Source organism: Larus michahellis, chromosome 3 (genome assembly GCF_964199755.1).
Source record: "Larus michahellis chromosome 3, bLarMic1.1, whole genome shotgun sequence".
Classification (NCBI taxonomy): domain Eukaryota; kingdom Metazoa; phylum Chordata; class Aves; order Charadriiformes; family Laridae; genus Larus; species Larus michahellis.
The window spans coordinates 128,190,174-128,209,654 of record NC_133898.1 but is presented as its reverse complement, the minus strand read 5'-3'; the positions used below and the strand labels follow the sequence as shown (position 1 = coordinate 128,209,654).

The 19,481-nt window shown below is 50.3% G+C and overlaps 1 protein-coding gene and 1 long non-coding RNA gene across 5 annotated transcripts in view; one reads left to right on the top strand and one right to left on the bottom strand.

Annotated features, from left to right (window-relative positions):
* Positions 1 to 10,471: 10,471 nt before the first annotated feature.
* On the bottom strand, positions 10,472 to 19,403 carry LOC141741427 (uncharacterized). 4 transcript variants are annotated; one of them, XR_012586367.1, is made up of 5 exons: positions 19,290 to 19,397; positions 18,180 to 18,338; positions 15,879 to 16,174; positions 12,855 to 12,915; positions 10,472 to 11,477 (listed from the first exon to the last, which is right to left on the bottom strand). It is a non-coding gene; the product is annotated as an uncharacterized LOC141741427 (long non-coding RNA). The 4 variants fall into 4 exon arrangements; XR_012586365.1 differs by lacking the exons at positions 10,472 to 11,477; positions 12,855 to 12,915 and having other exon boundaries at positions 14,836 to 16,174; positions 18,180 to 18,457; positions 19,290 to 19,371; XR_012586366.1 differs by lacking the exons at positions 10,472 to 11,477; positions 12,855 to 12,915; positions 19,290 to 19,397 and adding an exon at positions 19,186 to 19,264 and having other exon boundaries at positions 14,837 to 16,174.
* GATA4 (GATA binding protein 4) overlaps positions 17,588 to 19,481 on the top strand; it is a 34,080-nt gene continuing 32,186 nt past the window's right edge. Inside the window, exon 1 of the mRNA XM_074582096.1 lies at positions 17,588 to 17,733. The gene's annotated coding sequence lies outside the window, so the exon portion shown is untranslated. The remainder of the gene's footprint in view (positions 17,734 to 19,481) is intronic.

The following is a 19,481-nucleotide window of genomic DNA, read 5'->3' as shown; positions in this document are numbered from 1 at the left end:
CCTGTAGTTCCCCGGATCCTCCTTCCGACCCTTCTTGTAGATGGGTGTCACATTAGCCACCCTCCAGTCATCTGGTACCTGCCCTGTTGACCAGGATTGTTGATAAATGATGGAGAGAGGCTTGGTGAGCTCTCCCGCCAGCTCCCTGAGTACTCTAAGTACTTCAAAGGCAATACTGATGCTGGGTCTCTGGACAATCTGTTATTTCCAAGGTTTTCCAGAAGCAGAGAGGGCAGCAGGAACTGCAGTTATGCCACTGTGAAGTTCTACCTATACAGAAACGTCTAAATAGGTAATGCCACAGATGAAACATGGTTGTGGTTGGGCATCCACTGGGGGACAGCTAGGGGGGGCTGAGATGGGGTTGATGGACCAGGTTTTTGTTGCTGCTCTTCACAGAAGCACAGACTGGCAGGGGTTGGAAGGGACCCCTGGAGATCATCTAGTCCAACCCCTGGCCAGAGCAGGGTCACCTTAGAGCAGGTGGCACAGGAACACGTCCAGGTGGGGTTGGAATGTCTCCAGAGATGGAGACTCCACCACCTCCCTGGGCAGCCTGTGCCAGGGCTCTGCCACCCTCAAAGGAAAGAAGTTCCTCCTCATGTTGAGATGGAACTTCCCATGGTCAAGTTTGTGCCCATTACCCCTTTTCCTGTCACTGGGCACCACTGAGAAGAGCCTGGCCCCATCCTCCTGACACCCACCCTTTCAGTATTTATAAGTGTTGATAAGATCCCCCCTCAGTCGTCTTCTTTCCAGACTGAAAAGACCCATATCCCTCAGCCTTTCTTCATTAGAGAGATGTTCCAATCCCCTCATCATCTTTGTAAGCCCTTTGCTGTCCCCTCTCCAGCAGTTCCCTGTCCCTCTTGAACCGGGGAGCCCAGAACTGGACCCAGCACTCCAGGTGTGGCCTCACCAAGGCAGAGTAGAGGGGGAGGATGACCTCTCTCGACCTGCTTGCTACACTCTTACGGATGCACGCCATGGTGCCATTGGCCTTCTTGGTCACGAGGGCACTTTGCTGGCTCATGGTCATCCTGTTGTCCACCAGGACTCCCAGGTCTCTTTCCTCATTTTTTTCACCATCCTTTTGCACCATCAGTATTTATCTGTAGGCCAGAAGGCCAATATTTCAGGAGGTGGAAATCAGCAGATCCACCTCTGAGGGAGCCAAAAGGTCTTGGTTTGAAACATGATATCATGCCCAGAGCAATGAAGAGGCACAAAGGATTTGTCCTCCCAGCCTTCTCCCTCACCTCCTGGGGAACTTTTCCTGGGGAAAGTTTCCTGCCTTGATTTCCCCTCCTGTAAAACAGGAGTGAAATCTGCCTCCTCTGAGATTGGCTAGTGAAAAGAGATGCAGAGCATCACAAAGTGCTGGTGATCAGAATGACATGCCTCTTCCCATTTGAAACAGATAAAGATCTGGCCCAATAATGCCACAAAAAATCTCGGTCTGGATATCTTTAATACACTGACCTGATTTAAAAAGAAACAGAAACCTGGAGTTGAAAAGCAGGTGGGTTTTATCGCCTCTTTTATTATTTAATTTGGCTGGAATGTCTTTCTTTTCTTTTAAGATGAATGAACCTTCTGCTGACAGCAACTCCCTTACTTTTTGCTTTCAAACCAAAATTGACGGGATTTTAGGGGATTTTCTGCTTAAGAGAACCCAACAACTTCCTCATAGCGTGTTCAGCTGCTGTCCTGAAAAACTCTGGCTAAAACCACAGTGTCCTTCTGGGGAAGTTACTCCACATAGAGTAGTTACAGCCAAGAACATTTCTGGTCTCTCCTTCTCTGGCAGGTTTAGATGCCCAGTCCTTCAGACATCTGCATAAATTCGGGCTATGGTAAGGACAACTTTAGGGTGCCTGGGACCCGGTCATCATCCTTGCACCTACCTGACACAATGCACTAATCAGGGCTTGGACCTTTTTAAAGTTACACTGAATCAGATGGTGTGTACCTTGGCCAATGTCACCCAAGCGTGGTTTGCCACCCAAGCTCCAGGAAACTCTGCCTCTAAGACACACAAAACTTGGTACCAGAAACCTTGTCATGGTATATATGTTTACCTAAGACTGAGCATTTGCTTGCACACTGCCAGAAGATGAGTATATAACAGCACCACAGGGGATACCTCCCAAAAAATGGGACCACCTGGTGACATCTCCCAGACAATGGTCTTGGCTCCATCATCCTTCACTCTCTCAAGCCCTCCCAAATGAATCTGTGGGGCTACTCACCTGGGTAAGACAAGTTAGCTGTAAATTCATCTCAAAGACAAGCCTCGCAGAGATTTTTGGCTGGATGGCCTTCACAGATACATGGCACAGAGGGGCTGGCTCACGTTAATGCCGTCCAGCTTCCCATTGCCAGGAGAACATCAGGGCTTGCTTGGTTTAGATGAAGACGTAAACAAATGATCGTTGGTGAAAAATTACCTCAGCAACAGCTAAACATGGCTAAACATGTGGATGCCCAGTATTTGCTAGTAAAATTCTTTTTTAAGAAGGAAGCCTGTGCCTTTACCTCTAGACAAATATCCTCCTGAGCATCAGCGGGAGAGCAGAAAGCCCTCTATCTAGCAGAGCACAAACAGAGACCTCCAAAACTTTCCTGAGTGGCCTTAGCTTATCCTGTAAAAAAATAGTACAATCATCTCTCTGTATTTCTTCTAACCCTGCATGAGCCTGTCCAACCAGCTGTTGTCAATACCTTTATCTCCCTCCTCTCACCCTTGGGGGATGCCGCTGCTTGGCCCAGCAGAGGAGGACCTCAGACGACCCAGGAAGCCTGGAAAACAGAGCATCAACTTGCCAACTCGAACAGAAAATACAGCAAGCAGCTAAATATTGTCTTTAGACAAGGCATATCAGGGACAATTGGAGCATGGACTTTGCTTCTTCACATTGTGTGGATTGTGAAGGTTTTTCTTGCTGCAGCAATGGCCTTTGCTCACTAGAAGTAACCTCTGCATCTGCAAGTGCATAATTCGTGGGCTCTGCCAAGTGGACAGGAAATTAATGAAGTTTAAATGAAGAGCTGCTCCCTTTTCTATCCGTCTGATTATTTCTTTTGATTTAGTATAATCCTGGCAGAGCGCTCCTGATCTAATCACAGGAGCTTGCACTTCATGATCCAATTACTGCCAAGTTTCTGGACGTTCTTTTTGCTTTGATGGGAACATTTAAATGTGTGAACTTCACAGGAGCTGGCTGACAGCTCTCAGCTCTGGGGTCTCATTTTAATTCTAGACCCAGTGGAAATGTGTGTAAATCGGTTGTCTCAAAACATCACCTTGAGAAAGCAGGTTTGTCTGCATGGGAAAGCTAGAATCTTATTGTCTGGGGGGAAAAAAGGAAATTGCATGATTTTCCACAAACCAGAACATCTACTTCACCTTTAGACAGTCTTGCAGCCTGTCCATAGCTTAGACCTCCAAACAGCTCCTGGTGCAGCATTGCTTCTCGCCAGTCTATAAATCCTGATACCTGGTACCTTCTACCTGCAGGTCTCCACACCTCTGCCAAACCTGGCTTGAACTAATCAGTAAATTTAAATGCTATCTGGGCAAACGTGCAGCCAGCACACTCAACATAGTTTTGTTTTTAAAAAGGAAGCTACAGGCACAGAGATAACACTGAGCCTGTTCTCCAACAGCCTTCCCCAACCTGAACTTGCACAAAGCTGGGCTGAGAACTGACGATTTCAGTGCATTTGGTGAGAGAGACCAAGACATCTGCTTTGCACACTGATTTTCCAGCACTGTCACCCAAACTCCATCACATTGTACCCTCAGTCTTTTACGACCTAAGCTTGCCGCAGCCGCCGATCCCCTCCCAACACCACTGGGCAGAGAAAGCGGCTCCCAGGGTCTGCCTTGTGAGATAGCGACACCCCAACAACTCCCAAAGCCTTTCTTGCAGTGCCGCTGCCCAGTATTTGCTCATGTCCTCACATTGTCCCCGACCCTGATAACTCCTCTGGTCAGTGTTACCATCTTATCACTGCCGAGCCATCAGCCCTCCACGTTTTGCAGGGAGGGCACCAAGCTCTAGCTGCTGATAGACCTATCTATAAGCCCATTCGGGATTGTTTTGATCAATGGCTTAATCTCTGTTTGTACGGTCAGATCCCTCCCTCCCTTGTCTGTGAGCTGGATGTTGGGATGAACGTCCCCTCGACTCGTGCCATCTCAGAGCTTGGCTATGTGGAGAGCACGTTGCAGTCAAAGATGCACCTCTTGCGCCCCATGAGGCTTTATTACCCCTATTCTAGAAGATGGGCAACTGAGGTCCCAAGAGAGGTGCAGTGGCCTCTCCAAAGTCTCAGGACGATTGAGAATTGAGCTAGGGTTTCCCAAGCCTTAAGGACATCTTCTCCTCCAACAGTGCTGTAAAGGATCGGTCAAATCAGGACATTACAGAACACAGGCGCCTCAGCCAGAGACGCCTTTCCATCTAAAGTTCTGATATCTTTTGAAGACGTGACCATCTGCTTAGCTTTATTTACCGAGCAACCCTCTTCCAGTCAATGGGATGGAGATAAGCACATGTAGCGATCTTGATGAGATCAGAATTCATCTGATTGATAGGATGAGAATAGGGTGGAGAAGAAGAAAGAAAAAAAGTAAAAGTGAAAGCTCATTGATGAGCCAGGCTCCAAACAGGCCAAATCTGAAGGGCAGAGTTTTCCCTCAAATGCTTCTCTTTTGTTTTTTTCAAAAACAGCAATGTAAGGCATTGGGTCTTCAGCATTGAACCAGCAGCAGAGAGAAAATAAATGAAATAAAAGAAACCAGGAAAAATTGGGAAAAGTTCTACATATATTTTCACCTCCTTTTTTTTTTTTTTGGTCCAAACATGAAAAGAGTGAAATTGACCAAGAATTCTGAGAAATAAATCCATCACCAACAGAAGATGTCCTCACTCTCCACCTTGTGTTTAATGTTGGTGTCCAGCTTCATACAAGGGCAGGAAACGAAGCCCGTTTCACAGAAGGACGACCTGGCCTGGAGGCCCAGCTGGACCCACTTCAGATGCTTCTCACTGGTGTCTAAATTATTGTCAGTAACTGGTGGAGAAGGATGGTTCCTCCACCTGAGAAGCACCTACCTCTCTGGAGTGACTGCAGAGGGGCATTAAGCTTATGTGATTTGCCCAAAGCTCAGCTTGCAGCAGAGCTAAAGGAATTGGCCACAGAATCCTCAGCTAGGCCAAATAAATTATAACAGAGTCAGGCTTGATTTTTGTCCAGGTGGCCACATCCATCCTATTAAACTCCATCTCCCAGCTCATAGTGGCAACAGCCAAACCACCTCGGTCCTGGCACATTCCCACACAGAGTTTGGGATACATCTGCTTGGTTGCCCCTGTGGCTGATGTCCAGTACCCTTCCTCCAATGTGGCTAAACCTACTAGGAGACATCCTGGCTCGAAATCTGGCAGGAGACCCTTAGCAGAGAGATCATCCTCCCAGTCAATGACAGAGCAAAGTGGACTCGCAGCTGTTCGCTGCCACCATCTCCTGATCTCCACATTTGATGGGACTCCACCATTTGATGGGACTTCAGTCTATGGGCCCCGCAGAAAGGGAAGGGACTAACCCTGGGGGATAAGGGGCCTGACTCTGCCCTTGCTTTCACCAGCTGCACCTCAGCCACGGCCCCTGAGTGCGGTAGATGGGGTGTGGGTATGACTTGATTTGGTCCTGTTCAGCTGAAGATGCAAGCAGGACATCCATTTTGCAACTCATAGGAGGTACTTGGACAGCAGAGGAAAGGAGAGGATCAGAGAGATTTCCATGATTACAAAAAATCCCTGAGTTTTGCCCACATTTTTGAACGTCCGAAGAAAGTAGAGATGGTGGCAGCAATTCTCCAGGCACCTCCCCCCATCAGCACAGTGCCCAGGCTCCATCAGACGTGAACAGCCCTGCAGGGCATGTTAACTCTGATTTGGGGCCAAAATCCCAAGGACAGATAAAAAGCAGGAACCAAGACAGGCGCAGCTAAGACTCAAAGATGCTTGTCACGCAACAGATGATCACTGGAAAATTAAAGATTTTAGGGTGCCCACGAAAAAAACCCTGTGATTTATTCCAAATGGTGTCTGAAGATGTGCCGAGCAAAGGGCAAAACCTAAAGTGCATCTCGCCTCCAGCCCCGAGGCCAGGGATGACGTGGCGATGTGACCCAGCTACGATGCTGAGGTTTGCTCAGAGAGCGGGTGAGTACAAGAAACATCGGCAAGGGAGGATGATAGAAATGTCCATCCCGTGGAAACGAGTGAGAAAAAAAAACACCGGAGACTTTCCTGTTACGCTGCTATTTGTGGCAGAGAGCTGTGGCTCTCACATTTTTAATAACATTTTCCATGGAAGATGAAAAGCCAGGAAACAAATGGTTAAACAACACAGTCCCTGTTGGGTTTTATTTTGTTTCTGTGTTTGCTTTTTGCCTGCAACAATATAAAATGTAACGTCTTTTGCCCCTTCTGTGTTTTTCCCACTGCATTCTGTTAGCAGCCAAGGCTTTTTAGCCTTGCAGGCATGCAATAAGAGGAAAGAATTTTCAAAAATGTCCTGTATTCTCTATATGAACCCCAAAAAAGAGAAGACTTTGGAAAGAAGGAACACATTTTTACTGCAAACTAAGGAAAATACTTCAAAATTTTTTCACCTATAACTAGTAAAGCCCATCTGAATTCATGCTCCCATTATATTGTCCTTTCAAGAAAAAAGCCTCGATCCTAAACGTAGCTGAAAACAAACAGAAACGTTTAAACTTCTTGCTTGTAGCAGTTCAAGTCTCGCTTCGCTTTTTATTGAGTTCAAACAGTCGTTCATCCAGAAATGGCATCAAATCTTTTTAAAACAAGAAAAACCAACCAAAACCAAACCAAAAACCTGAAAGTGAAATTCAATGAAATAAAAAATAATAATAAATTGAATAAGACTGTTATGCTTTGGAGCTTTGTTTGGCCAGCAACAAAAAGTATTGAACCTTCCAGTTTCCTGATTTTGTATTTCTGCCTCTTCCTGACAAAACACAAACGCCATTTTTCTTGATTCCGGGAGGATTTTCCACCACGTTGAAAAACACGTTTCCTAATCAGTTCCCCTTCTGCCGTGTGTGTTTTTCTGGAGCGAACATTAGACACACAGCTCTACCGCAGTCTGTGTGGAGAGGCGCTAAAAAATTGTGCTTTTTGCACGTCAGAAGAAGACAGTAAATCAAAAGTATGCATTTTGCAGAGGAGCGCTCCGTGGGTGCACGCGGCCATTTCTCCATGGTGGTTTGCCTATCTTTGGGTGTTAACAACTGGAATACGCTCGGATGCCTCCGATGTCCCGCTGGCATTACAGTGAGATTTCACAGCTGTTCTGCCAAAAATACATAATCCTGTGTTAAGGCACGGGACTAAGTGCTGTGAGAGACGGGTCCAGTCCTGGATCTGCTGTCCCTCTCGAGCCTTTTAATCTTCCTCTCCCTTGTCTTCCCAGATAATAAGATCTACCTACCCCGCAGTGTTGTTTTCAGGCTTAACTTGGTAATCTTTATAAAGTGCCCAGGGATGCTTTGTAAAAGAGAAAAGGAAAGGAAAAGAAAAAAGAAAAATACATGATCCAGCCTGGTTTTGCTCTCAGATGGCCAAGGAGTGACTCCCAGGGAGATAGAGCTGATCGAGAGAAGCCCAAGATCAGCCGTCTCTCTTGGAGGTGTCATTGCAGAGCACAGGAGCCACCCCCTTCATCTAACCTCTTGGGTACCAGCAAGGGTGACACTTGCATGACATACGTTTTTCCAGTCATGTGAAGATCGGTGCTTTGAAGATCATAGAACCACAGAATGGTTTGGTTTGGAAGGGACCTTCAAGATCATCCAGTGCCACCCCCTGCCCTGGGCAGGGACACCTCCCACCAGACCAGGTTGCTCCAAGCCCCGTCCAACCTGGCCTTGAACCCCTCCAGGGATGGGGCAGCCACAGCTTCTCTGGGCAACCTGGGCCAGGGGCTCACCACCCTCACACCAAAGAATTTCTTCCTAATATCTCATCTTTGCTGTTATGTACTAAATCAAAGCCTGCTTTGTTCCCCTTGCTTGAATTGCTGTTAGCGCATCTTTTCACCAGCGCAATAGTCCCCTTACAGTCAACCATGAAGATAGTGGCCACCCAGATGGGAGAGCAAAGGAAGATCTCTGCCTCTACCCAGGACTTCTGACAGGTCAGGGAACCCTGCTCAGCCTAAAAAAAATGGTGATGGCTCCCAGGCAAAAACACACTTATTTTTCCCCAAAGATGTCAGCTGGTCTAATAAAAGCTACACCCTCTCCCTGCACTCCCGCTCCCCCTTTATTACTGTTTTCATGTTACTAGCAAGAATGTTAAGCCAAAGAAATCTCAGTCCGGTTATGGGGCAAGACCCCAGGAGTAGGTGCAAGATGCAGTTCATACTATCCAGCTCAAGGAAAGATTTCATTTTCCTTTATGACAACAGATGAGGATCTCCCACCTCGCTCCTTACGGCATCCTTCCAGGCCCTGGTACCTGGCGAGGGAAGGACAACGTGGGGCTAAGCCTGAGCTCTGTTCAGATAGGTACGCTACAAACTCATGTACCTGCATGTTTAAGCACATCAGACCTTATCTAAATCTATATCTATATTTTTTTTGTATATAGAAAAAAAATCTATATAGAAAAAATATTTATATTTACCTAAATCTATATTTTTTCCACCTGGAACGATAGATAAATTAATTGATGGATTGATGGATTGATTGACAGACGATAGCTAGAACTACAAAGACATTCAAGTCCAGGTTCCTCCTGCCTCTCACTGGCATTTATTATTTTTTTTAATTTCCAATAAAAACCTCCAAAACTCAGTCCATGCCCAGGAATCCCCTTGTTCCCCCTCCTACACTGCCAGCCCCAGAAATCACAGCGCTCCTCCTGATTTGTCTTACGCATGAAAAAATCAGAGGTGCATCCGTCCCCAAGCACATTGCCTAGCAGATATTACTGCTTATTAATGATATCAACACTGTATTAATGATCTAAGAATGAGGGCTAATTAGATATAAATTTGCCAACGCACCTGAGTATTTTTTCCCCGGTGTACTGCGCAGGAGTTTTTTGCTTAATGATAACAATATCATTCTGTGATAAAATGAACTTTCATGTTACGGTGACCTGGTCTAGTGGGAGGTGTCCCTGCCCATGGCAGGGGGGTGGAACTGCATGGTCTTGAAGGTCCCTTCCAACCCAAACCATTCCATGATTCTATGACAGCATGCTGTGGATTTTCTTGCTTTTCCCCATGGATGACAAAGATTCACCCAAAATTTTCCATCCTGGAGAGCACTCCTAAGTCAGTGTGAAGCTGCGTCCTGAGCCTGGAAGCCAAAGCCAAGCTGGGTTTCAGCAGATTTAAGGGGTCATCAGCTCTGCTGCTCTCCAGCAATGCCAAAGCATCAGCAATATTAACTACTCCAGACGTATTTTCCTTTACACTACAAACCCAAAAGAGGAGAAGCAGGAGAGCCAGCAGACTCTTCCCGATGGCAAAGGGAAGCTGGAAGCTTTATTTGTGGAGCTGTAGGAATCTCAGCAGCATAGTCCGAATTCCTGCTGCTATGAGGGAATCTAGGGAAGGCTGCGACATTCGCTCGGCTGGAGAACAGCAGCCCAAGGGGTGCTCTGGGTGGGTTTTTGGTGGGATATTTCCCACCAAAGATGGATGGATATTAGGTAGGAAATAAAAAAAATTCCCATGATGTCACCTCAACTCCAGAAATCACAGGATCACAGAATGGTGGGGGTTGGCAGGGCCCTCTGGAGATCATCCCGTCCAACCCCCTGCCAGAGCAGGGTCACCCAGAGCAGGTGGCACAGGAACGCGTCCAGGCGGGTTCGGAATGTCTCCAGAGATGGAGACTCCACCACCTCCCTGGGCAGCCTGTGCCAGGGCTCTGCCACCCTCACAGGAAAGAAGTTCCTCCTCATGTCTAGGTGGAACTTCCCATGTTCAAGTTTGTGCCCATTACCCCTTGTCCTGTCCCCGGGCACCACTGAGAAGAGCCTGGCCCCATCCTCCTGACACCCACCCTTTCAGTATTTATAAGCGTTGATAAGGTCCCCTCTCAGTCGTCTTTTTTCCAGACTGAAGAGACCCAAATCCCTCAGCCTTTCTTCATAAGAGATTAATTGTTGTGTGGATCACATGGAAATCAGATCTAATCCAAAAGAGCCCTGGCAGCGCATTGAGATTAACAACTGTTTAATAGCACCAGCTCCACTTATCCACCCTCTGCTCCTAAACGTCCTCATCTCCGAAGGATCTGAGTCCTTCCCACCTGTGGTTGTCCTCCCACCTCTCGGGATGCCCGAGGCTTTTGGGTCCCTGATCCCTGCGGGAGTCTGGGTCCTCCTTTCCCTTGCAAAGCCGAGGCTGGGGGATTTGGGAGGGCTGTGTGAGCATCTGCTGCGTCCCGAGCTCAGGGAATTCCTCTGTGATGGATCAGGTGAAGAGAGGGAGATCCCCAGAAAGCTCCCAGCTACCTCCAGTGTCCCTTGGAGGACACCACCAACCTCAGATCACACGCTCACCCTGCGCCAGAGGGACTGGTTTTTTCTCCTTGTTCAAAAAGACGAGAAGTTTTTACTCTTTTTTTTTTTTCCCCAAGTTTTCCATTTTTTAAATTGTCAATATTTTGTGGGTTATTTTTTGCCTGGCAATCTAGTCTAAGGTCAACCCAACCCCCTGCATTTACCGCTCATGAAATCCCAGCGCGTGAATCCCTGTTTTTCCTTTGCTCGTGTGAGAGCGTTCCGCGTGCATTTGGCACGTGGAGTTTCAGTGCTGGGACACCTGAGCATCAGTGTGAAAAAACACCATTTGCCTTTGCGGTTTCGCTTTTATTTCTCTTTTTTTTTTCCCCTCTCCAGAAATAGGTGGATTAATTTAAACCCGTGCAACCCCCCGATGTGTCGGTGCGGAGGGAGAAATGCTTTTTTTTCAGTCGAGAAGGAAATTGGTGATGAAGCCTCCATCCTGACACCGCATCTGCCATCCGATTTGGGTCAGGATCGGCCTTTTTCTCATCATATCCAACCAGTTCCCACAGGCGAGTGCCTGGTGGGTGATGCCGGAGGGAGAGCGGGAGCATCCCCTCTGTGTCCGGCTCTTCCCTTCCCGGCGGCAGCGGGGCTGGCCGGGGCGCTGACCCCAGCGCCGGGGAGTCTGGAGCGGAGCCGGCGGCCGTCCCTCCTCGCCGTCAACACACACCTCATCAATAGGGGATGACAGCCGCGGCCTCGCCGCCCCGACGGCACCGCTGACGGCACGGCTTGGCTCGGCACGGCTCGGCTCAGCACGGCCGGGAGTCGGGGACGCCACTGGGGCAGCCCCCCAAGTCAGGGATGCAGGCAGAAGGTCCGAGATGCAGGCAGCCCCATCAGGCCAGGCTGTAGGGAGACCAATGGATTCAGGATAGAGGGCAGGCAGGGCTGTGGGTCTGGGTGGTGGGAGCCCTGTGGGTCTGGGATACAGGCAGGGCTGTGGGTCTGGGTGCAGGCAGGGATGTGGGTCTGGATGGAGGGAACCCCGTGGGTCTGGGTGCAGGCAGGGATGTGGGTCTGGATGGAGGGACCCCCGTGGGTCTGGGATGCAGGCAGGGATGTGGGTCCAGCGGTATAGATAGCCCCATGGGTCAAGAGGGTCCAGGCAATCCCAAAGGCATGGGGCGGGCAGCCCCATAGGTCTGGGGTAGCGGCAGCATCACTTTCCAGGGGGTACAAACTGCCCTATGGGTCTGGGAAAGAGGTAAAGCCAAGGAGCCAGGACAGCCGTGGATCCGGGGTTGGTACAGGCAGCGCCACTTGTCAGGGGGACACAGCCCCATAGCTGAGGCGGTCCTGGCAGTCGTGTGGGTCAGAGCTCAATGGACAGACCCATGGGCAGACGGACACGTAAGGGAGAGAGAGAGAGACATGGAGAGATGTGTCTAGATAAATAGGCGTTTCAGCAGGTGGATAGGCACAAATAGGCAAATAGATATCGGAACAACTAGAAAGTTACATAAATATATGGATATGTGGGTATGAGGTTATGTGGATATGTGAGTATGTGCATATATAGATAAAGGGTTATATGGATATGAGGGTATATGGATACTTGGATATGTGGATATATGGATATGTGGATATGCGGATATATAGGTAAAGGGATATATGGATATGTGACTATGTGGATATATAGATAAAGGGATATATGGATATGAGGGTATGAGGATATATGGGTATGAGGGTATATGGATATGTGGATATGTGACTGGATATATAGATAAAAGGCTATATGGATATGTGGGTATGAGGTTATGTGGATATGAGGGTATATGGATACGTGGATATGTGACTATGTGGATATATAGATAAAGGGATATATGGATGTAAGGATATGTGGATATATGGATATGAGGGTATACGGATATGTGGGTATGTGACTGTGGATATATAGATAAAAGGCTATATGGATACGTGGATATGTGACTATGTGGATATATAGACAAAGGGATATATGGATACGTGGATATGTGGATATATGGATATGTGGACATATGGATAAAGGGATAAATGGATAGATGGACAGCGATACTCGCTGAGGTTCTGCACTGCTATGCTCCAGCATTTCCAGGCAGCTCAGCCCTCTGCCTGATGGAGGAGGCTTTTCCAGCCTCTCCCGCAGTGGAAGGGGCTTTCCATCGCCGTCGCTGCCGGACACGAGTGGCTGCGCCCGGACCTGAGCCACTGGCGGGTACCCACCAGCCAGGGAGGTGATCTTACCGCAGGGTGGTGGCAGGTGAGCTCCACACGCGTCGTTTCTCTGTCGTTACCTCACAGCGCCCTGGTAATGACAGTAAAACCACACGCGTGGACGGTGCTGTGAACGGGCCACAGCACCCCAGCAGTGACGCACCCCCATTCATCCCCTCACCCATGAGTGACACCCACCCATTCACCCCCGCACCGGGGGGCCCCGGGGATCCCCCCCATCCACCCACCCATGACGTGCGCCCACAGGTGCCCACGCAGCCATTCGTCCATCCTAGGGGGTGGTGGCCATGCAGCCCCTCTGCCCCCAGGGAAGCTCCCACTTTGCTTGGCTTTCACAGCTCCCCACCACTCGAGAAGGTCCCAGATGGGGAAATGCAGAGCCCTGATATTTTAGGCTGAATTCGCTTGATTTTGGCAGGAAAACCAGAGCACATTGATCCATGGCGTGTCTTCAGTGTCTACCCTGGGACACCTCCATCCCCGGCAGCAGGGACCTGCCACACACACGCAGTGGCACAGACATGGGTGGCATCATGCAAGGGTGCGCACGTTCTCATCCTGTGGCTCCCGTTTTCCCTGAAATTCCTGGTCCTGGATGGGTTTCAGCTCCTGGCTCCCCCCAAATCCCCCTGGCACCAACCCTCCCGGCTCAGCCACTGTCCGCTCCTGCTGCCTCCCAGCACGAAGTGCTGCCCCATACACCCCTGTTCCATTGGTGAAAAATAAAAGAAAAAGAAAAAAAAGAAGAAAAAGAAAAAGAAAAAGAAAAAAAAAAAGAAAAAGAAAAAGAAAAAGAAAAAGAAAAAGAAAAAGAAAAAGAAAAAGAAAAAGAGAAAAAGAAAAAGAAAAAGAAAAAGAAAAAGAAAAAGAAAAAGAAAAAGAAAAAGAAAAAGAAAAAGAAAAAGAAAAAGAAAAAGAAAAAGAAAAAGAAAAAGAAAAAGAAAAAGAAAAAGAAAAAGAAAAAGAAAAAGAAAAAGAAAAAGAAAAAGAAAAAGAAAAGAAGAGAAAAGAAAAGAAGAGAAAGGAAGAGAAGAGAAAGGAAGAGAAGAGAAAGGAAGAGAAGAGAAGAGAAGAGAAGAGAAGAGAAGAGAAGAGAAGAGAAGAGAAGAGAAGAGAAGAGAAGAGAAGAGAAATGAAATGAAATGAAATGAAATGAAATGAAATGAAATGAAATGAAATGAAATGAAGTTTGGGGGCGGAGGGGGCCGTCAAAAAGGGTTTAGAAACGCCCCCGGAGCATCGCTGAACCGTGATGCTCTTTGGACACCCCTCTCCCGAGCGGTCATACCTGGCCTTTGGGGGGGGCGGGGGAGGGTTTAGATGGGGGGGGGTTGGCAGTTTAGGACCGTTGTCACCTTATAAACAGATGTGAGGTTTGTTTAGGAAAGTGTCTCTGAAGGTACGACAGGACACTGATAAGTCGGGGGGGAAATCTGGCAGCCAAAAGCAGCCCCCCCACACCCCGGCTCCGACACCTTCCTGCCCACACACTCCCCCGGCTGCGGCTGGGGGGGGTGTTGTCCCCGCTGGTCCCCCCCGTGTGTCCTTTGGGAGGGGGGGTCCGTGGGGGTGCAAGATGGTCCTGGAGAGAGGAATGCAATGCTAATCCCGGGGGGGGGGCGGGGGGAGCCAGGATCAGTCCCCCGGGAGGGGGGACCGCTCCATCCCTCCCCCTAGTAGCCCTTCCACCGGGCTTTGATGCTGGGGGGTCGCCCCCTTTGCTCCGGGGTAGGGGGTCAGCAGCATCCCCCCCCCTCCATCCTCAACTCCCCCCACCCCCCGCCAAAGGTGGGCGGGGGGGCGGGTTTGGTGCCGCCCCGGGATGTCTCCGGGCTGACAGGGCTCCCCCTCCCCCGCCCGGCCTGATCCTGCCTCGAAATACCCCAAAACCGGGGGTGCAGCCGGGCCCAGGCTCTCCCATTTTGGACACCACTCCCCCCCCCCCCCCCGCCCCATTCCACTTCCCGGCCGCTCTACTACAAGACAGCAGCGTGCGGCCCCCCCCGGCTGCACCTCCACAGCACCTATACCTATAGATATATACATATATACCTATAGATACCCCTATAGATAGCCCTATAGATATCTACCGCCCATAGGTGCCACCCAACCAAGGGCACCGGTATTTTGGAGCCCGGTTACTCGCCCTCGCTGGCCCGGGGTGGCCCGTCCCCTCCCTCAGCCCGTACTCCGCCCCCCCCGCCCCGACCCCTTCTCGGCTGGCAGCTAAGGCATGGAATAATTAAAATAATTTTAAAAAAATAAATAAAATTAAAAGCTGCCGGCTGCGTTTATCCCTTTCTCTCTGCTAAAACCACACTTGCTCGATTTTTTTTTTTTTTTCATTTTTTAACCTTTTTTTTTTTCCCCCGCATTTTTTTAAAAATTCACTTTTCGGCACGGCCCCGCGGAGAAATTTTTCAATCAACTTTGCCCCTCACACACACCCCTATCCACAATTCCTAATGTGTATTTTTTTTTGTTGTGTTTTTTTTTTTCTTTTTTAATAGTTTTTTTGTTCACTGCCACTCGCGGGGGCATCTATCAACAGCCGCGGAACTTTTTAACTCTAAAACCGCCGCGGAATTAACTTCGATGCGGGCAAAAGAAAATAAAATCCCGGCATTTTACGGATTTCTTTCCTCCCTGGGGGACAAGAGGGGGCTGGAAAAGAGAGCGGAAAGGCCGAGATTTGTTCCGCAGGGTTATTTTCAGCCAGATTTCGTTAAATTCTTCGCTTTGCGGGCGAGCAAATTCCAGGGGGGGCGAAAAAAAGCTCCTTCGAGTGCGGAGCAGAGATTTTTTTCGCTGCGCTCTGCTGTGTCCCATCTTCTGCTGCTTTTTTTTTTTTTTTTTTTTTTTTTTTCGGGATAAAAAGTCCCTGAAATCCATCCCTCTCCCTCCCTGCTGTTAGTTTGCACCGGGTTGGGCTCAGCGCCTCACGGCACTGATTTTTTCGGGATGCTGGGCGCTAAGGACTGATATTTCCCCGCTGAAAGAAGCTGGATCCGACCGCGCACACGCAAAACCCACCACGGGAATTAATTTTTTTGTGTGTTTTCTTCACAGAAAAGCCAAAGCCAAGGCAGGTCCTTGAAATCGTCTGTGCTCCTGGTACAGCTGCTCGGGCAGTTTTCATCGGTTTTAACTGGATTTTTCCTCGTTTTCATTATTATTTTTTTTTTAAAGAAAGCGCTGATATCTGATATTCAGTCGGAATTCAACGAAGCTTCAGCAAAACGCTGCTTCGCTAGAGAAAATCACACGGGATCTTGCAAGGCGTGGAAAGGGAGATGCGTGTCCAAAACCCTGCACATCTGGATTTGCAGCTGCTTTGAGGAAAGGAAAAAAAAAAAAAAAGACGATATATTTAATTCTCCTTTCTTTCTCTGCGTGCCGATAACCCTGTGTTCATAAGCTATATGTCCGTAAACTTATATGTCCATAAGATATATTTTTACGTATCTATACACACCGCGTGGTATAAATTACACTATATTTAGGTATGGGAGTATATACATATTTATACGAAACACACGTTCCCGCGTCTAATATGCATTAAGTCCCGTCTATATGCAATATTTGCATTGTACGTATATAACCACAAACTTATTACCACAAACCTATTTCCCCCGTGTGCTTAAAGCATAAATGTCTCCGAGACACACAGGGGCACCGCTGCCGAAATTTCCCCCTGCCGTATTTATGCGCCTTGGAATTTTATTTCTACACGTGCCCCCCAACCACCTTCCTACCTATATTTGTGGATTTGCCCGAATTTAACTTTATCCGCGTTTTTAGCCTCTGCCGATGCCCGCAGGCATCCCCTCCACACACACCCCGGGATGGAGATCACTTTTTTGGGGGTTTCCCAGCCCCAGAATCCCTGTGCCCTCCCCCCCCCCACCTTCAAGTGCTCCCTTCGCTTTCTACCCCCCCTCGATAAATCGCTTTCCTCTCCCCCACATCCCTCCACCTCTTTCAAACGGAGATTTTTAATATCTTCAGAGATTATTTTTTTTTCTTTCAGACCCCCCTAAAAAGCTGCTTCTAGTCCCCCCTCTCGGCCGGGTAGCACCCCCACATTTCCAAGGGGAACCCCGCAGGTGGGGTGTAGGAAATATTAAGGATATGAGCGTTATTCCCGGGGAGGGGGCTGTGGGGACCCCCCCACCCTGCGCTGCACCATTATCCTTTACACCCTCTGCAGCGCACGGGGAAGCAAGAGATGGGTGTCCAGTTTTGGGGGGGGGACGACCCCAAAAAGGCTGGGATGGAGGGGAGGGCAGCTGCCACCTCTTCGCTCTGCTTGGAGTGTGAAGGATTTGGTGCAGGACCCTGGCGAACCACCCCCCCACCCGCCCCCCACGCCCGTGCAATATCCCCCAAAGAAAGGGGTTGCCTCCAAAAGGATTGGGGAGCTGAGGAGGAAGTGGGGTGTCTCCCCCCCCCCCCCAAAAAAAAAAAAAATAGCCTTATAATTTCTGGGCACGAGTGTCCCTCCAGTGTGGGGGGGTGCGGAGCGGGGCTGGACTTTGCCTGCAGCGTTGGGCCGTCCGTGGGGTGGTTTGATTTTATTATTTTATTCCTTTTTTCCTTTTTTTTTTTTTTTTTTTTTTTTTTTTTTTGCACGGCAATGAGACCTGGCGCCCGGCTGATGGTGCAACAGATACCGGCCTCCTTTACCCCCCACCCCCCGCCCCCCTTCCCCACCTCTTTCCTCCCCCATCGCCGCCCACTTCCACGTGACGTGGGCAAACCAGTCAGCGAGTGGGACTGGGGAGACTGGCCACACTGGGGAGCCAAGGGAAGGGGGGGACACGGACAGACCCCCCCCCGCTGCCCCTAACCACCCCCGCGCTGCGAAGCAGGAGCGGGCAGGAGCCAGGTATCTCATAGCCCTCTGCCTTCCCCGCAGTGAGGGGGGGTCCTGCCCCACGGCTTCACCCCCCACCACCCCTTGCCCCCCCCAAAACACTGAAGGTGGGTAGCGCTTCTCTGTCCCCTCGCCCCTCCCCGTCACGCCGAGACCCCGGCGAGCCCCTTCCCACGGGCCTCCCCTGGAAGCGTCCTCCTGTTGTCCCCTCGGGCTCGATTTTGCTTTTTTTGGGGGGGAGAGGGGTTGATTTTTTTATTATCATCATTATTAAGGCAGGCGGGAATTCACTCCATTTTTTCCCCTCCTGTGGATCCTGCTTTGGAGGGGTCCCGTGGGAACGCTCCGTCCTAGGCCAGTTACACGCACACGTTCCTCCATCCCCTGGGTTTCGGGGGGTTGGGGGGAGCAGAGCTCCTTTAAACCCCCTTTTTTTCCCGGCTCGCTTCCATCCTTACCCCTTCCCAACGCTGCCTCCGGCTTCTCCCCCTTCCCTCCGCCGCCTCCCGGTCTCCTGCTCTCCTCCCCGGGTATCAGTCCTTATCTCCCGGTTATCTCTTCTGCTGCTAAATTCAGCCCGGCGGAGGGGTTCAGCCTGGGGAATCTGCTAGTTAAATCTAAATCAGTCCCAAGAGTTATTTCTCCGGCCATAATTCCCCCCGTCCCGTGCCATAATTCTCCCCCTCATCCAGCCTTTTTCCGGGTGTAAAATGGTTTTCTAGGATCCCTCCACGATCTGCAGAGAAAACAGCGTCTGCAGATCACTTCACGCCCTTCCCAGACCCTCTTTGGGATGGGTGATTTCATCCTGACCCCCCCTCACAACTGTTTTTTTGGGGTCTCGGCATTGCCACCAGATTGCAAGGCCTCCATGGCATCCCGCGGCCTGCGCCATGCCCGAAAACCAGCCCTTCCCCCCCAAAATTCCCCCCACACCCCCCAAAAGGACCCCAAATCAGAAACCAAACCCACATGGGACAAAGCACCCCCCTTGCCCCGTGTCCTTCCCCACCCCCGGACCCACGGCGTCCCCGGTCCCTAGTGGGTCACCCCGTGTGTGTCCCATGTGGGAAAAGCGATTAAAAACACCCGGGAGGGGGGGTTTGTGGGGGTTGTTTGGGGTCTGCTTCCCGCTCACAAGTGGGTCTGGGCAGCATTGATGGGGGAGTCCAGTTGTTAATGCCCCCTCCCCCTCCCTTTTTAAGCCCCTCCACGCGTGGCCGGCCGTTGGGGGGCTGCGGACACGCGTGGGGCGGGCGCGGGGTGGGAGGGTCGAGCCAGCCAGCCTTCCTCTCCCTCCTCCTCCTCCTCCTCCTCCCCCCCCCCCCCCTTTCCCCACCGTCTGCCTAATTTAATTTAACCCCCCCCCCAGCCCTCCGCAGCTTCAGCCTCCGGGTCGCCTCCCCGCCGCCACATCAAACGCCGCCCCCGGGGGCCATTAACAACTTAAAGCACCGATCGTACCTGCGGGACAAAGGTTTTCTAGGAGAGAGCATCGCTCTGTCTCTCACCTTCCCGGCTGTGTAACCCCCCCCCCCCCCCCGCCCCCCGCCACGAACTGCTCTAACCTCCTTATCTCCTCCGCCCCGGGGGGGACACACACACACACACACCCCGCGCCGTCGCCTCCTCCCGCATCCCCGGCCGCATCTCCCCCTGCATCCCCCGGAGGGGCTGTTAGACGGGGCGGGGGGGGGGGGGTGGAAAGAAGGAGAAAAAGGGGGGAGGAGACTGACCGAGGGTTTTAAGCAGCCCATCCC